Consider the following 19,730-nt stretch of genomic DNA (forward strand, 5'->3'; position numbering starts at 1 on the left):
AGATGTTACAATGATATATAAAGTCAGGGCTGGAGGCATGACTCAAGAGGTCAATTGCCAGCCAAGCAAGCAAGCCAAGCAAAACTGAGACCCTGAATTGAAACCTTAAGTCCAGCCCCCAAAATTAAAAAGATAAATGATGTGGAACTGGGTGGAAAAAAACAGCCATAATATTCAGTGTATATATGTAAGAATGCAAGTAAGAAAATTGAAGGGATAAGTAGGGTTGGGAGAGATTGGGGAGAATGATGAAAGAAATAACATGGATCAAGATGCACTGTATTCATAAACAGACATGTTGAACTAAAACCCCTTTGTATCATTACTTGAAGAATTAAAAATGATAATAAAAAAGAAATTACTGTGCAGCATTAGTAACACATGCCTGTAATCCTAGCTATTCAGAAGACTGAGATCTGAAGGAATTCCTTTTGAAGCCAGCCCAGGAAGAGAAATCTGAGTAACTGTCTCCAAAATCACCAGCAAAAACCTTGTCTGAAAGCATGACTCAGGTGGTAGAGCAGAGTAGAGCAAGCAAGCCAAATGATTGCATTATCCTGAGTTCAAAAAAGATTCATAATTGTATAGGTTTAAATACCATCTTTGGGGATAGTCTGTCACACAGTAATAGTTGATAGAAGAAAGAAGAGGCCAAAGACAGAGGCTAGGTAATGTCACCATAAAGAACTGGAACTCAAAAGGAGACTCCACCAAATAAGATAAAGAAGGATTATCTGGTGAGTTATGAGTAAAAAAGGAATAGATAATACAGAAGTTAAATGTAGAATGTGTTACTGTAAGAAGAGACTAGTCAACTAAGTTATGCTTTTCAGAAATCAAGGAAGAGCAAATTAGAGAAAGAACATTCTATACAGCAAGTATTATAGTTTATATATAAAATGGCTCCTATAAGTTAATGAGCTATATGATGGCTCCTATAAGTTAATGAGCTAAATGCTTGTTCCTTAGCTGGCAGTGCTATCTGGGGAGATGGTAGGGTCTATTTGGAAGAAGTAGGAGAGTGGAGTATGCCTTTGAAGGTTATACCTGTTCAGCCATGTCCTTTCTTTTCTCTCTGATTCCTGTCAGCCATGAGGTAAGTAGCCTCTGTGGTTGTGGTGTTTTTCCTCACCAGAAACCCAGAATCAACAAAGCTATGGAATGTGAGCTGAAACTATGAGCAAAATAAATCCTTTTCCCTGAACTTGTTCATAGTCAGACAAAAGGTCTGACTACTACAGAAACGTAGAGATTATTGGTCTTATTTCAATGGTGGCAGCAGAAGCCTACTGTAGTAAGAAAAAGGAGATCGTCTTGCAAAAATGGAGAGATGGTGAATATCATAACTCTGAAGAAGATTTGCTTTCAGAAAAAAAGAATGAGAGATTAGCTAAAGAAAGTTATAGCAATAAAGAGAAATTATTTTGGATGTGTTTTATCAAAATAGGAGCTATCAGATGGAAGTTTTCCATAGAGGGATAGGATTACCCAAAAGAGCAAAAGGAAAGCTGCAGCAGTAATGTCTTCAGAAATCTCAATAAAGTTCTTCAACTGGAATGTGCATACATTACTCATTGCAGCAGTAGAAGGCAAAAAATGTGGCAACAGTTTATGTGTATATGAAGTGGGGGAGAATGGGTTGAGGAAGAGAGGAAAAGAGCAGACAAATGAGCTATTACAGCTGGTTTGAAATAAGGGAAAGTGTGAACTATTTTTTTCAAAGTGAAAAAATAAACATACGAGGGTGTAGGGACATCCTCAGGCAATGTTTTGTGGCATTTTAGATTCATAGCTTCACATTTAATCTGAGACTGATCTGGACAATTTTGTGGTTTTCTCCAGTAATATATAGAATTTACAGAAGGGATTAATTTGCATAGTTTAGGTCACAGAAAATATTTGATTACTTTATGTTACATTATGCTAACTTTTTCTGGTCTGTTAAGCATTGGTTTTAGTGTACAAGTCTATTACAACAGAAATGTATATGATTCTTTTCAGGTATCCTATGTTTCTCTACACAGTGGTACACATATTGTGTGACAAACAGAGTATGGACCAAAGTTTAGCCCAAGATTGCTTTAGTTCTAATATATTCTAATAAATTCCATCCCCCATATTTATAAAGCAAACATTTAATTGCATACTTGGTATTTCCAACGTCCTACTTCATCTTTTAACACTTAGTCTTACATTTCATCATTTTAATTACCTCTCCCATTCACACCATTTCTTTCCTTTACACATAACACTTTGGGTTTTTCAGCTTGGCCTATCTTATGCAACATGATGTTGTTCCAGCATATAAATGACACTTTATTACTAGGTACCATTCCATGGTATATATAATTTTCCTTATTTTCTTTATCCACCTATCTATTGTTGGTCACTTTGATTTATTCCGCCATATGGCTATTGTGAACAGAGAGGCAGCAAGCATCTGTGTGCAGGTATTTTTTGATATATCAATTTATAGTCCTTTACACCATGTCCCAAAGTGGTATGTTAAGGTCATTGTGTCTTAATCTTTTGAGTATCTCTGCTTCTGTTAGCTCTTCTATCTCTCCTCAACTTTTGCTTTCTTAATTTACTTCTGAATTTGAATAGATTTTAATTTTGGAATATGCTTTCTAAGCAATACTTTTATTAATACTTATTCAAAGTTCCTTTTGGCACGTTATTTTCTTAAACTAGACCAAACTCCAGAGGAAGTGTATATATCACTCATATATAATTGCAATTAGGAATCAATTTCACATTGGTACTTATAGATTTGTTTCAATTGGTTATTAGTGACACAACTGAAAATGGGACAACATAAAGGTAGGCATAAACTGAAGATAACTCTGTGGGTTTGGGGTTTGCTTGACTTCTAAGGAAATATTGATCTTACCTGTAGTATTCTATAAGTATTCATCATACCATCATTAGACTCCAGTCTCACTGTTCAAAAACTATTAATGATGATTTCCCTAGTGACCCTGTGTCTTTTCTAAAGAAACATTCTCATGTAATCAATAGCTATATTGATTGACATACAAAAAAAACCCCTAAATTTGAATTAAGAAACTTTTTGAAATCCTGTCAAGCAGGTCTACCTCTTACATTTTTAAATATTCTAAATATTGAATATTATATGAAAAATGAGCCTATTACTGACATCAGTCAATCTAGTCCCAAGGTGTTATACAAGGTCCATTGAACTACATGCTGATTAAAACTAAATTATAGTTATTAACCACAAGAATCTTACAGTATTGAACTCCAGCTGTAATGAGAAGCCTGATCTGCCCCCTCTCTCTGCGTTCAGCCCACATAGAAAGGACATTGTTCCAGTAAATATGAACATGGTCCTTAAACAGAGGAAACAGAAAGTTAGTGTTGCCTTCAGCCTCTTGCTTTGTCCTCATGACCAAATCCTTGCCTGTATCAAAACAGAAGTAACGGGGTTGGGAAGGTGGCTCAGTGGTAGAGTGCTTGCCTTGCATGCATGAGGCCCTGGGTTTGATTCCTCAGCACCACATAAGCAAAAAAAAGCAGGAAGTGGTACTGTGGCTCAAGTATTAGAGCACTAGCCTTGAGCTGAAGAGCTGAGGGACAGCGACCAGGCCCAGAGTTCAGGCTGCATGACTGGCAAGGAAAAAAAAAAAAAGTAACTAGGTTCCCATTTCTTTTATACTTTTTCTCTCCTTTACCCCGCACTCAACAATGCCAATTAATCTGCTGCTGCAAGGTTAGCACTAACAATTGGCCATAACCACCTTTAGAGATGTCCTGTGATGTTACTGAACACTGAATCTTCTTGAAGTCAACTGCCTTTGTGACTTGACTTCTTAACACTGCCTTCCACTGTAATCTAAGAAGAATGTCTGTACCACTCAGGTGAATATATCTAGATTCTAGAATTCTGGGCAGTCCTTTTCAGCTCGACTCTATGCATAGTTTTTTTGTTTGACATAGTTAATCAATATGATTATCTACAAGGAAAGTGGCCTTTATGAGTCTCAACATGTTTCATTTATTACAGTGTGTCTGTCCTGTCTCTATCTGAAGCTTTCTATGTAAACCATTTTAACCAGAAGATGATGAAATGGTTTAATGCTTAAATTAAACAGACTCAAGAATAATTATGACCTAAAAACAAATGCATTTGACAAATGTTGATTCTGAGTAGAAAGAACTTAGCAGGTCAACTAGGCATCTGTCAAAACGAAGTTTGGTGACTACAGTTCTAACCATGAGATATTAATAAAATACACCCAGCAATGTAACAAGGACACTGTAAAGGGCTTTCTTATTACACAGTAGGTAAACTCAGGGGAGAGAACAGAAGCAATTCATAAGCTCAGGTTTGCATATGAAAGGACTGAAAGATGATGTGAAAGTAAGGGGATTCCTGAAGTGAACAGAAATCAGAATCTAGTTAGGTTGGTAATTGGGACCAAAGTAAAAGCAAAGGGGGTAAAAATAAAAGTGATGAGTTTCTGCAGAACGAATTTGGGAAGATTGCAGTAAGAGCTGTGTGAAATTGAATGACTGCAAGCAGGAAACAGCACAGAATAGAAATGCAAAGCATTAAAGTTCCTTCAATAGGGTCCTGAGGTTTCTGCCTGTCATCTACCAATAAAAATAATAGGAACTAAAGAGACCTTCTATGTCAGGCGTGCTATATGCAAAAAAGCATGGCAGGACAAAGGGAGATCTTTTCAAGGAATAAAACATTAAGTTTACAGGGAGACAGGAAAATATCACAGAACAAATTTGAGTGTAAAATAAAGATAAGCCTGACAAAAGAAGAGAATGAAAAGAAGAACTAACATATATAAGATACACTGAAAGTCCATCCATTTCACAATTTTTGCTTTTCTCAATGCTAGGCAGACACAAACTCCACTTAAATAATACCTTTTGTGATACAGAAGTTGTGCCTTACATATAAGGAAGTCTCAGAAGAAGGTCTTAGAATCATTTGGGAAGTCCCAAAATTTGAATGTTTTAAATTTTGTAAATGATGGTCTAAAAACTCTCTGGGAAAGAAAATTGTAAACCTTATGTTTATAATGGTGACATTTGTATTGTTTATATAATACTTCCCTTTTCATATTTTAAGATTCTATGAATGATGTCCTTTTAAAAGTATTCTAGGGGAAGAAAAACATTAAAGAAAACTTTGTTTTATATTGTTACAGAACCCTGACAAGTTCAGGGTAATGTTCTTTAAACACCCTATCTATCATTTATAGTACTTGAGATCCTATGTAAAATTTCTAAGGTTTTACATAACACTAATTTTAAGTCATTATTGTAATCAGTAAAGAAATACATTGTTGTGTCCTGGTGGCTCACACCTGTAATCCTAGGTATTCAGGAGGATGAGATCTGAAGATCAAAGTTTGAAGCCAACCTGGGCAGGAAAGTCTGTGAGATAATTATCTCCAATTAACCACCACCAACCAAAAAACAGAAGTGGAGCTGTGTCTCAAGTGGTAGAGTGCTAGCCTTGAACAAAATTGTTCAGGGACAGCTCCTAGGCCCTATCTTCAAGCCCCAGGACTGGAAAAAGCAAAAGAAAAACAAAAATCAAAACAGAAATAGATTCATCATGTAAAATATTAGTAAGAATGGAGGAGATATGATCTGTAGAATTTCTAAATGCCTTTTTGCCATTGTAGTTATATCAGCGTTGAACAGGAAAATCATCCACAATATAGTTAAATTATTTGTACTCTTTCAGTGTCTCCTTAATATAGAATGCACATCTGTTTTAAATCCACATCGAACATATTACTTAATTTCTATTACTGTGCATTACTTTAGGTGTCCAGTAAAAAATGAGAGTGAAATCTGAGATGAACTCTAAAATTAATGAGTCATCCAAGAATTGACAGTAATTTGGATAAAAGTTTGAATATTTAATTATCACCCAAAATGTAGATTCTGAATTTCATTCTAGTTCCATATACTTCTTAAAATACTAAATGTTTAGGATTTTACATTTAAGAATTTGCTTTCATATTATGCTATGATTTGTGTCCTTCAAAGCTCATATCAAAATTTGATTGCCCCTGTGATGGTTGTAAAGCATTGGAGCATTTGAAGGTAATTAGGTCACTGAAAATATAATGCCACTGAAGAACTAATGGGTTGTCATGGGATGAGTGACTTCTTCCTGTTGTGGGATGAGATTAATTACTATGACACTGCGTTGCTACAATGTGAGAACACCCTTGGTTTCTTATCTTATGTTTACTTGTTTAGCCATTCACCTTCTGCCATACTAGGACTCCCCACCAGTACTCCTACACTCTTGGGCTTTCAGTGTTCAGCAATTTTTCACATGTTTAGGTTATGTTTTATCCATGTCTCTGTCTCAGTCTCTCTCCCTCTTTCTGTCTCAGTCTTGCTCTCTCTCACACACATACACATCAAAAATTTAAAGAAAGATTATTTTATTCTCTGTATACTGTTCCATAATTTCCTTCCCCATGTTTCAACTTTCCTGGTGTAGGTTTCTATTTCTATTGGCATTGCTGATCTATAACTCAGTCTCTTGGCAAGGATGGAAGAAGGAACAATTCTTTGTACTTCATTACATTGCCTGTATGTGTTCTAGATGATCTACCAAAGAAAGGCAACCATTTACTATTCCAGTTGAATGTCTTGCTATCTTGCTTTCATATCTCTCTACTGGTAAAGTGGTTTTCATACTCCACGTAATAGAAAAGGAGAGATATATGGATTTCAAATGATGAATGACTTGGATAAGAAGCTTGAAAGGTGGGTGGAATATTATGTAAAATAGTGGAGGAGGGGAGGTCAAAGCTGGTAGCTGTATTTCAAAGTCATATTAGTAATGACTAATGTCTTTAACATGAAAATAACTTCATTCTTAGGTTATAATAGGTTGAATTTGTGGTAAAATTGATGAATAGCTCTTAGAGAAATCAGTTATATAATTTCATTTTTGTTGAAATTGTACCCATATTTAACATTGAAAATGATGCTAAAGTGAAAAATTTTGAAGATCATGTACCACTCAAAGTCCAGGTATGCAATTATTTGTATCAATTCATATTTGCATGAAATGCTAAAAGTGTACTGAAGGATGAAACTTCTGAGGAGACCCTAAATCTTATTTCCACCCAGTTAATATGGATCTTGTGGTACCTCTATTCCCAGTGATTAATGAAATTTGTCTTAAAAAGGTATACACTATACCTGTCTTTTACATATTGTAAGATTTCATCTACAGAATGTGAGATGATATTACTAATTCAATTTACACATTTTGTTCAAGGTTAAAACGCTGTTGTCTCTGAATGAGGCAGGAGAAGAAAACTGCTTTATTTAATGTTAATGGAAAAATTTTACCTGTGAAATACCTCCAGAATGCTAAATTAAGTCAGATATCCATGCATGTATTTCACTCCCTTTACCTTCTATTCCCTTGGTTGATATACCTTCTCTGGATACTTCTCAGAAATTATTTCAATATCATGTTCAAAGAAGGTATACAGACAGATCTGAACATAATTATTTCAATCTTATCAGGAAAATCTGCTTCCAACTCTGACTGTCCGTATATGTTAGAAACTAAATAAAAAGAGGGAGAGAGGTTTTGCCTTTTGTGTCCTTGTACACTACCTCACACAGGATAGTGATGAATGAGTTTCAATGATGTCAGTCTGAAATAGCCAACATAGATAACACTTGAGATTACTCCACAAAGTATGTTATACGCCTGTATGAGAAACATCACAATTAAGCCCATTTTTATGCAACTAATGCAAACTAATAAAGTTTTTAAAACTTAGCTGTCTATAAACGTGTTTATGTCTGTGGTCCATTTGACAAACAATAGAAACTCCTGGGAGATTATAAACAAGAATCACAGGCTCCAGCACAGACTTTCTCAAACACAATGTGAATATGAATACAATCTTCCTGATATTTTATGTGCTGTAATGCATGTGAAGCACTGTTCTATCATATTAGGGGTTATACTTCGCTAATTTTTACCTTAAATTCTTCTATGTTTCTCTTTTTTGTATGTTCCATTTTCTTTTGTTGCTTATGTTCTAGACCTACTGTTACACCATTCTAGTTTGCTGTATAATACCTAGTTCCACTAAAATACTTTGAACTCTAAAAACACAGTCAACATCTAATGATCTCAGTTTTGTTACCAAGCTTTATTAAAACTACATTAATTTGAATAAGGTAGAGAACTTTTGGCTTTCTCAAGATTAGGCTCTGTAGACCAAGTTTGCATTTAATTTCTCTCAAATATCAAAGATTACAATATTATTACCTTTAGGTAATGAGCAGAGTTTTGGTAGAGAAACAGAATCTCCAGACAATGATTTCTGATTCTCCTCTCTGTGAAATTTTAGTCTCATTCTGAATAGTTAAGAGACAAGACAACTAAAGGAAATTCATTCTGAGGTTACAGACACATATGGAATTTTATCTTTATCTAATGTGGAATTTTTCCATGTTTTGTCTCTCTAAAAGCCAAGGTGCTTCAAACTTTAATGAGATTATATGATGTATTATCATCATTTGCAAATGCAATTATCAACTATGATTAATCCTGTTCATTTTGAGAACCTGTAGTAAATGTTATTTTCCCTTTTTAGTGGGTATTTATGTTGCTCTTGATGAACTTTGATCAGAACTACTGCAGAATGAAGGGGAAAAGAGAATGAGATACATGGAATAAAGTATTTTATGCCTCACTGCATATGGGCCTTTACATAAACCTGAGAGGAAATGTCTCCTAGAAAATTTTAGTCTGTGTCTAAAACGAATGCCACATTAATACTGGATGTTTAGCACTGAATTAAAACTTACATTTTAGGGTTTTGGGGGTTTTTTTTGGCAGCATTGGGGTTGAACTAAATAAACTGCAGTTGGTCACTCACTCCACTGGGCCACATCTCCAGCCCTGAGTTTTGCTCATTATTTTTCAAACATGGTCTCACTTTTTACCCAGGTATATGGCTAGGTAAGATACAGCATTGTAAAGTTTATTAATTAAAGTAGTATCACCTCCTTTGTGACTATTACTGTTGTAGAACAACCATGTAGGCCTTACATTTTAAAGAAGACACAGACCTTTAGCCCTGCAGTCTCAGCCCTATTAAAGAATCAAATAGTAAATTCCTGGTAATTGCTCAATGCTCTTAACAGTAAACATTATTCCACTAGATTACAGATCAGTTTATCAATTATTGGACAATAAGATTACCTGGATCTCTGGCCAGGTGCTGGAGGCTCACACCTATAATCCTAGCTACTCAGGGTGCTGAGATCTGAGGATCACAGTTGGAAGCCAGCTTGGGCAGAAAAGCTCCCTTGAGATTCTTATCTCCAATAAACTACTCAGAGAAAAGCTGGAAGTAGTGCTGTGGCTCAAGTTGCGGAGCATTAGCCTTGAGAATAAAGAGGCCCAGGGACAGCACTCAGTCCCTGAGTTCAAGCCCCAGGACTGGCAAATAAAAAAAAAGATTATCTGGATCTCTAAACCAAGAACAGATTGGGTTCAACTTTTCCTTCTCTGCCAACATACAGAGAGGTTAATCAAAGTCCTCATTAGTTACTTTCCAAGTTAACCAAAGACCTCATTAGTTCCTTTCCAAGAGGAATAGGCTAAATTTCTATGGCTTGGGATAAGTTGTTTAGAACCCAGACTAACAAAGTTTACTATTTAATCTACTTATGCAAGAGGATCAGCCTGTGTGTTGTATAAAGCCTCTGAAAGTGTTTGATACATGACAGAGAAACATATGCCTCTTGTATACTTTTCAGTGACTACCCCAGGCCTTCTGCATTGAACTAATAATTTTGTATGGACTGCAAATGATATTACAAATAATTAAATGGTCCTTGACAGGAAAAAAATCCCCTCATTCCTGTATCTCGTCAATCTTAAATATACCACCCATTTCCCTGCACACTGACTAGTGATCAAATCATTGCTAATCAGTGGAAGTTTAGTGAGAATGAAATGTATGAGCTCATATTGTAAAGGAAAGAGAAGTAGCAATGAGCATTCAAGGAGGCCTACACTATGCATTCTAGACTTCATATGGGTTGGGCTGAAAAGCAAGTGTATATCATACATGTAAATGAGTAATGTTGATTTTGTTGATAAAACTTTGAAAATGAAGGCTGGGAGCACATTATTACAGATGAAATGGAAGGTGTTGTCCTAGGCTTTCAAAATAAAAGACATATCATCAGTTGCAAGTATGAAAGAGATAAAGTTAAGTTGTGTAAGGCTTCAAAACAAGAGTGACAGAACTTTGAGTAATCAGACTTGTTTGACTTGAAATTATTATTTTTTCAATTACGCAAGTGGTGAGATGGAGATAGGATATACCACTGTTATCTCTTTGTTATGTGTAACTTTCCAACACTGAACTTTTAATAAGAGTGTTTCTTACGATGTTCTTACGGAAACTTCTATTGACTACTCTAAAGAAGTTTAGCCTGGAAGTCCATACTCTCTGTAGAAACTATCTAAATTATTTTTAATTGTTTATTTTTACTTTATAGATTATACAAGATTTTCATCCCCATCTTGTTCTGTAAGGGCCTCATATTGTTTTACAAAGTGATTTTTGTCATCTTTTATGTAGAGTTTTATTTTTGTTTTTAGTTGATTTATAAGGGCAAGTCAGTCTCAAGAGTGAATGATGAATTGTGTATTCATAAGCTTCCTTGAAAATCTGGGCACATCCTTTTAACCTATAAGTGCCAATTTTACATAGAACTAATAGAGGTATTTTTTCCCCAAAACAACAATATACTGTTATATCCATTTCCTCCTGTTTTATCACCTGCTGTGGTGCAATTTTTACTCTCATTCTATCATAGACTTTGAGAGTTTTATTTATATGCATGTTATGGTGATTGATAACAGCCTGAAAAAAAATTGTGCCAGTTCTGGGACTTGAACACAGGGCCTGGGAGCTATTCCTGAGCTTTTTTTTGCTCAAGACTAGTGTTCTACCACTTGAGCCACAGCTGCACTTCTGACTTTTATGATGCTTACTTGGAGATAGGAGTCTCATGCTTTCTTGCTCTGGCTGGCATTGAACACTGACCCTCAGATTTCAGCTTTCTGAGTAGTTAGGCCTTACAGGAATTAGCCACTAGCACACAGCAAGGCTGTACATTTTTTTTAATTTTAAAATTTTATTGTCAAGGTGTAGTACAGAGTGGTTACAATTACATAAGTAGGGTAGTGATTACATTTCTTGACTAACTTGTTACCCCTTCCCTCAATTTTCTCCTTCTAAGACTACATTCTTTTACATTTAAATTTTTTTTATTTTATTGTAAAGATGCTGTACAGAGGGGTTACAGTTATATGAGTAAAATAATGAATACATTTCTTGTTGGACATTGTTACTGCCTCCTTTGTTTTTCTCCTACTATCCCTTCCCTCCCCCACCCAGAAGTTGTAAATTAGTTTCCAACATAGTGTCTTATGAGTATCATTGTTGCAATGGGTCATCCTGTGTCCTTATTTCAGCATTTTGCTATTCCCCTTCCCATCCCCAAATTAGATAATTGTATATACAAGATGCAGGGTACCAAAATCAAATACAGGGGCCACAGGGGATATACCACAGGGGTAAGAACATACGAAAGAAACAAAAAAAAATCACATAGTACATTTAAAACAACAACAACAAAGAAAAACCCTTGTGTACATATCTTGGGGTTCATTTCATTTAGCATTATCTTATATTGTCATATGTACATAGCTATTGAGCTTTTCTGCTCATCTGATAAGATTCTCCTAGATGTATACTAATTATTGCAAATAAAGGAAATCATGGGACCTATATTTCTTTGGGTCTGGCTTACTTCACTGAATATTATTTTTTCCAAGTCTTTCCATTTCCTAACAAACGGGTCGGCATCATTCTTTCTGATGGAAGCATAGAATCCCATTATATATATATATATATATATATATATATATATGTATAATTTTCTTGATCCATTCATCTACTGAAGGGCACCTGGGTTGGTTCCATATCTTAGCTATGGTGAATAATGCTGCCATAAGCATAGGTGTGCTGGTAGCTTTAGTATGGCCTTGTTTGTGATCATTTGGATAAATATGCAGAAAAAGGATTGCTGGGTTATAGGGGAGCTCTATGTGGAGTCTTTTGAGGAACCTCCATACTGCTTTCCAGAGTGGTTGAACAAGTTTACACTCCCTCCAACAGTGCAGTAGGGTTCCCTTTTGGCTCCAGGATCTATTGTTATTAGATTTCTTGATTATAGCCATTCTAACTGGGGTGAGGTGGAATCTCAATGTTGTTTTGACTTGCATTTCTTTACATTTCATTTACCAGGGATGTTGAGCATTACTTCATGTCTATTGGCCATTCTTATTTCCTCTTCAGAGAAGTTTCTCTTTAAGTCTTTTACCCACTTAATGGTGTGGTTGTTTCTTCAAGCATTTGTTTTTGGGCATTTAATTTTTTAGTTCTAAATATATTTTACATATGAGGCCCTTGTAAGACTGCATTGTTTTAAGAAACAGTTTTCTTTTGCTTTTAGCAACATTTGTGGGCTGAAACAAAAGGCTGTACTTACTTGGCACATATTATACATTTAAGCCACACCCAAGACCTTATTTTTTAAATTTAAGTTTATTGTCAAGGTGATGTACAGAGGGGTTACAGTTCCATACATAAGATAATGAGTACATTTCTTTTCTAACATTGTTACCTCCTGCCTCATTTTTTCCCACTTTTCCTCCTCCCCAATGCCCCCCCACCAAGTTGTAAAGTTCATTTCCAATATATGTCTTATGAATATCGCTATTGCATTGGTTGACCCTTTGACCCATGCTCTTTTTACTGTGGTTATTTTTCACAATTTTGCCCAGACTAGCCTATACCTTGATCCTCCTATGTATACTAACCATGTACTTTGGATGACAGCTGCCTGCTACCATGTCCAGCACTTTATTAGTTGAGATGAGGTCTCTTGACCTTTTTGCATGAGCTGACCTCTAGCCATGATCTTTTTTGTTTTGTTATTTATTTTATTTTATTGTAAAGATGTACAGAGGGGTTACAGTTACATGAGTAAGGCAATGAGTACATCACTTGTCGATCCTTGTTACCCCTTCCCTTGTTGTTGTCCCACTATCCTTCCTCCCTGCATCTCCCACACTCCTCCCCCTCTCTCCTCCCCACCCCTCACCCCTGCCGGAAGTTGTAAAGTTCCTTTCCAATAGCCATGATCTTTTTCCCCCCTTTTTGTGTCTTTTATTTCTTTTTCTTTTATTGTGAAAATATCGTACAGAGCGATTACAATTACATGAGTAAGGTAATAAATACATTTCTTATCAAGCATTGTTACCTCCTTTGTTTCCCCTTCCCATCCCTTCCCATCTCCCCCCCCTCACCAAAGTTGTAAAGTTCGTTTTTCGACATAACATCTTGTACATCTCATTGTTGCAATGGGTCCACCTGTATCCCTATTTGAACAATTTGTTTTTTGCCTTCCCCTCCCCAAATTGTACCAACATCAAATACAGTGAAAGCAGGGGTTATATCGTGGGGGAGGGACATACAAAGCAACAAAGAAATCATTTTATAAATATGTAGAAACAATAGCAAGAAAGAAAAACCATTGAGTCCTTATCTTGGGGTTCATTTTGCCTAACATCAACTTATCTGACCGTTTGACCTCAAGTAGCAAAGATTACAGTGGTGATCCACTGCTAATGATTCAGGCAGGATTGCTTTGTAATCTTCATTTATTTCCCATTTAGCAGACTTTTTAGTTTGCTATTTAGAGCCATAAAGGAACTATCTGCAGTCTTTTAATCTCTGTATTAGAAAGTTTAATGGAACAGAGAGAATGTCACTGTGGTAATTGGTCATTTCCTCTACCTTAATTGCATTCCAGAGCAAAGTTTATTTAGATAGAAATGCTCAGCAAAAGGCATTTTTTGCAGTTTCCTCTTTGATTCATCCATTCTTACATCTTTTTTTTTTTTTGGACCGGTCGTGGAGCTTGAACTCTGGGCCTGGGCACTGTCCCTCAGCTCTTCAGATAAAGGCTAGCCCTCTACCACTTGAGCCACAGCACCACTTCCAGCTTTTTCTGCTTACGTGGTGCTGAGGAATCAAACTCATGGCCTCATGAATGCAAGGCAGGCTCTCTACCACTGAACCACCTTGCCAGCTCATTCTTACATCTTAATGAAGGTTTCCATGGCTTTTGCCAAATAAGCTGACCAAAGATTGCTGTTGGTCATTTACAACATGACTTGCTTCTTAAAACAGGTGAGCCAAAAGGGAATGAGCAAAACTAATTAGAGAATTTTAGAACACTAGAAAATACTGAATTAACAAAGGATTATGATGTTGGATAATTTCTACTTCCACAGCAATGTTTGACCCTAGCATTCAGATTACTTTTTTTAATCTCTCAATTTATTTTTATCTTTATAATAAAGAATATAAGCAGTAGAAAGAATCTGGAGAATAAGTTAATCTCATGCTGAGAGATATTGCCAGGGAATGAAAATGGGAATATGATAACATTGGAAACCTGAAGAAAATATCTTGAATGGAGGTAGGAATAAGATGCTTATTTGAAATTTAGAGCATATGGTTAAGAAGTTAATTTTTTTCACTCCAAATCCTAGCTCTTCCCTTTAATATTAGTGTGGTATTGGGCAAATTATTTAACCTCTATGTATCTGCTTCATTCTAAGTGAACTTAGTGCAAATAATTCAATTTCATGATGTTGTGAAATTCAAGGAAAAAGAACTTATAATGGCATATTTATATGTTCAATAAATGGAAAATGACAATTTTTTAGTTCTAAAACTTTATCATTGCTCATTAGCTTTCTCTTTTTATTAAAGTGTCTTTAAAAGTACCATTTGATCTTTGCAGGTTGCTTCTTTTCATTTCTCTTTTTTGGGGGCCTTGAACTCTGGGCCTTGTCATTGGCCTTAAACCTTTTTGATACTCAAGGCTATTGCTCTACCACTTGAACCTCAGCTCCATTTCTGGCTTTTCTTGTTTTTTTAAATATATATTTTTTATTTTGAAAAGGTTACAATTGCATGAGTAAGGTAATGAGTACATTTCCTAAAGAGCATTGTTACCCCCTCCTTTGTTTTTCCCCTACCATCCCATCCCTCCAAACCTCCACAACTCCCCCTGCCCTCCCCAAAGCTGTAAAGTTTGTTTTCAACATAGTGTCTTGTACATCTCATTGTTACAATGGGTCAACTGTATCCTTATTTCAGCATTTTGTTATTTCTCTTCTCCTCCCCAAATTAGAAAAATGTATATATATACAAGATGCAGGGCACTAGAATCAAATTCAGTGAAAACAGGGGTTATACCATGGGGGGAAGAACATACAAAAGAAACAAAAAAAATTACACAATACATTATAAGTGCATTAAAACAACAGCAAGAAAGATAAAACCTCTTGTGTCCCTATCTTAGGGCTCATTTTGCTTAGCATCATCCGTATGTGGTCATATGTACATAGCTTTTGAACTTTTCTGCTTGTCCTAGACGTATACTACTTATTGCAAAAAACAATGGTTTGATGTCATGAAGTAGGTGACAATGCCTTAACCATATGCATGTTGTCAGGCCCAAGGGCCTCTTCCATCCTTGCCAAGTGGAGTGCTAACCTTCTCTTCTTTCATACAATACCCATCTCTGGTTTTTGAATGGTTAATTGGAGATAAGAGTCTCAGGAGGACTTTTCTGCCCAGGCTGGCTGGAACTATGATCCTCAGATCTCAGCCTTCTTATTAGCTAAGATTATAGGTGTGAGCCACAGACACCAGGTTTTTCATTTCTCTTTCAAAAATCAGATTTTGATGCACAATAAAAATTCCATTTTAATTGTAAAATCAAGTAATTTTGGTAAATTTACCAAGCTTTGCAACCATTACCATTACTTCATTTTTATTACAACCAGCCATAAACAACCACTGTCTATTCTCTAGGATTATGCATTTAGATATTCTGGAAAACAGTTTTTCAGTACTAAGCTTTGAACTCAAGGCCTCACACTTGCTACATAGTTATTCTATCACTTGAGCCCTTGAGCCACCCCACTGTCTCCTTTTGTTATTTTTCATATAAGTTCTTGTATTTTTCCTCAGGGTGATCTACAAATGTAATCTTTCCAATTTCCATCAACTGAGAAGCTGAGATTGTGTGAGATACCACACTCAGTTATTCCGACCAATTCCTAAAATTGCATCATAAGGAGAGAGCAAGGGAGGGAAAGGGTGATATTGTTCAAAAAGAACATTATCTGAATCATGTAGCTGTAACCACTCTGTACATCACCTTGATAATTACAATGAAAATAAAAAGAATGACATTTCTAGTGAAAAATTGTACCATAATGCACTCTTTGTGACAAGATTTTGTTCTCTTATAATGTAATTATGTTCATCCATGTTGTACAATGAATTAGCAGTTCCTCTCTTTTATGGCTGTATACTGTTATTCCACTTTGTGCAATTAAAAACACTGATGTGCATGTCTCTATGTGGACATGTTTTCCTGTCATTTAGGTGTATACATAGGAGTTAAATTATTATGGTATTATTATTAATATTAGTTATGGTGTTTGCTTCTTTTTCATAGTTCACCTGACAATTAGCAAAGTGCATAGATTCCTATAGCAAGACAAAGTAACTAACTCCAGAAGGCCCTTAAAGAAGCATCCCTGAAAACAAAATGAAACAAAAATCCATAGCCCTTAACTCAATGAACAATTAAGGGATTGGATCTAGAAGTGTGGTTCCATTGGTACAGCAAAAAAAGCTAAGTAATAGTGAGAGGCCCTGAGTTCAAGCCCCAGTACCCACACAAAAAATTTTTGACTATTTGGACACAGGACATTTCCCAGGCCACACTTTGAGAAATACTGATCCATATTAACCATGTATACATACATGTAATTATATGTATATGGATATATGTATATGGATCAATGGGCTTTATCATCAGAATTCAAATCGTTTTTGTGAAATACTCAGATTGGGGAAATAACCAAAAAAACAAAGAAACTACAGCAAACAAAGTCAAAACTGATTGTCTTCTTAACCTAAGAACACCAAATTATCCAAATTATCTTACCTTTTGTTGAAATCCTATGGTCTCATATAAATTATAGCAGGATAATGTTGCATTTTATCATCCTCTGGAGAGAAAAAAAGAAGGAAAGAGAAGTATGGAAAGATAAATAGCAGAGAGAGAGAGAGGGGGGGGGAGAGAGAGGGAGAGAGAGAGGAGAGCACTATTGTTGCTTTTCTGTCCAGACTAGTTGTATAATCAAACACAATGTTGGAATAAGATTACTTGTCAATAACAAGACCACAACATGTATGTTGATTTATTCTGAAGAACTCATAGTATTGCTCCAGATGAGAGCTAGCTCTATATTGCCATTCAATATATTGCCATGGCAATATAGAGCTAGGAAGCTAGAAAGCTCTGAATTTTTTTATTGTGCACAAACCAGTATTCAGGCCTCTTTGCCAATGAATTGTATTTCATTCCACTGACTGGTATGAAAGCATCCATCCTCTTTCATCCTTCTGTTAAAAGCTAGTTTGTACATCCTAGGGGGAAAAAAGAAGGCATATCACAAGATATATCTTCCTTGCCTTGATGCCCAGACTCTGACACCATTATTTATACTCTGTATTAATCACAGGTATATCTTTACCTTTCTGAGGCCTAATAGGTCCTATTCACACTAAGATGGTGATCTTGCAAAAGTATAGACAAGACAAAACTAGAGGTGTTAAGAAAAAAACAAATAAAACATTGTATTTTTTAAAGTATATCAATAAAAATCTTCAAATAGTTTATCCTGTGATTAAACTCAATTCCCTAAAGAAAGTTTTCAACTTCACATGTATGTGTGTGTGTCCTGGGGTTTGAACTTAGAGGCTGGGAGCTTTCTGTTAGCTTTTTATCTCAAGGCTAAAGCTCTACCACTTGGCCACAGCTCCACTTATGGCTTTTTTTCTGGTTATGTGGAGATAAGAATCTTAAGGACTTTCTTGCTGAGGCTGCCTTCAAACCATGATCCTCAGATCTCAACCTTTTGAGTAGCTAGGTTTACAGGTGTGAGTCACCAGCATCTGAATATTCATTTTTATCATGCTTTTGAGGTGACGGTGATGCCCACTGCTTTGACAGCACTTACTTTACTGCCATCTGTTGTCCAAATGTAACTTGTTGGCATGGAATTCAGTGAGATACTATGAAGAATCTGTAATCACATAAAGTTATAGAAGTATGTATTTCTTACAACTTCTGTTAGGTCACAGACAACTTTATTACTCCAGAAAATAGTAAGAACCCATGTTATTACAAATCTCTATGAGATTGCTGCTTTAGTCCCATTCCTTTCATAGTACTTGCTATGCCAATACAATAACAGCTCAAAGACTTGCATCTTGAGGGGTGTTATCAGAGGTACTGATAAAGTTTAAGTAGTAGGGAAGGCAATGGAAGGACCTATCATTATTGAAGCATGCCTTTGAGATGTAGACATTCTCCTACTTAGTAGGATCTGTATGCTTCCTGTCCATCAGACAAAGGGGTGCCATGAGAACTAGATTGTGAATCTATCCAGAGGCTTCCAGAGAAAAGTGATGCAAATGTCCATGCTGATGATTCTCATTCTCTATAGCAAAATTATCTATTATTTTTCTTTCCTTCCTTTTAAGTACACATTTTCTTTCCCTTCTGCCTACTGAAAGTCTTCTCTATTAATCAAAGCCTAACTCAAGGCATATCTCCACAAAAGTTCCCATGATTCCTTTCTTTTCTCATAGATCAGTTTTGATTTCTATTATATTTTGTAGCATGTTATTAATGTCTCAGTTCATATTGTCTTGGTTTTTAAATTGTTGCATGTATTTGTTTTATTTATGCAACTACTAAGCTACTGGTAGACAGGGAAGAATTGCTTCAACTCTTTTGATTCAATAACCTAGCATAAAACACTAAATACGTAATGGGTATTTCAGTCACTTAAACTGAAGTGGTTCAATGTTGATTGCTCATAATCCTATTCTTAAAATTGAATGTATTCCAAACTAAGATTGTGTAAAGAAGATTGGGAGAATGTTTGTGAAGAAACGGGAAACTCTCATCAGAAGATGGGGACTATTATGAAGAGAAAAGTTACTGTGGCTCTAGTAAATTTAAACCTAGCTTTAAATATCAAAGAAAGGAGTATAAGGAGAAAAAAAGTAAAGCTTTCTCAGAAGAAAATGAAGTAATTCACCACTGACATTATACTTTTATGGTTCTGAATTGTTTTTTGAGAGAAAAATAGCTTTTTAAACATCAAAAATTTCTAGTTTGCAAAACTGAAGATTTCTAAGGGCTTCAGTATGCAATTGGAATTAAAGAAAGAGAGAAGAAAGGGAAGAGGTAGCATACTGGAATACAATATAAGTAAAATAGACAATGTCATAATAGTAAGCAGAGAGGGAGTGAGAATTGAATGGGGGGGGGTGGGTAAAGGTACCAACAAGGGGAGAGGCTACAAGAGAGTGTATATATATATATATATATATATATATATATATATATATATATATATATGATGGTAAAACAGAGAACAACTAATGGAGTAGAATACAGAAAAAAGGAAGACTGTAATAGGACATTTG

The 19,730-nt window shown here is 35.6% G+C and overlaps 1 protein-coding gene and 1 non-coding gene across 2 annotated transcripts in view; one reads left to right on the forward strand and one right to left on the reverse strand.

The window, feature by feature from the left end:
• Il1rapl2 (interleukin 1 receptor accessory protein like 2) overlaps positions 1-19,730 on the forward strand; it is a 1,053,788-nt gene that overhangs the window by 359,766 nt on the left and 674,292 nt on the right. The gene's annotated exons all lie outside the window — the stretch shown is intronic.
• LOC122114951 lies at positions 15,601-15,726 on the reverse strand. The gene has a single exon (XR_006148671.1). It is a non-coding gene; the product is annotated as a U6atac minor spliceosomal RNA (small nuclear RNA).

The sequence above is a fragment of the Dipodomys spectabilis genome, unplaced genomic scaffold, assembly GCF_019054845.1.
Source record: "Dipodomys spectabilis isolate Male_0828 unplaced genomic scaffold, ASM1905484v1 ptg000113l, whole genome shotgun sequence".
NCBI lineage: Eukaryota > Metazoa > Chordata > Mammalia > Rodentia > Heteromyidae > Dipodomys > Dipodomys spectabilis.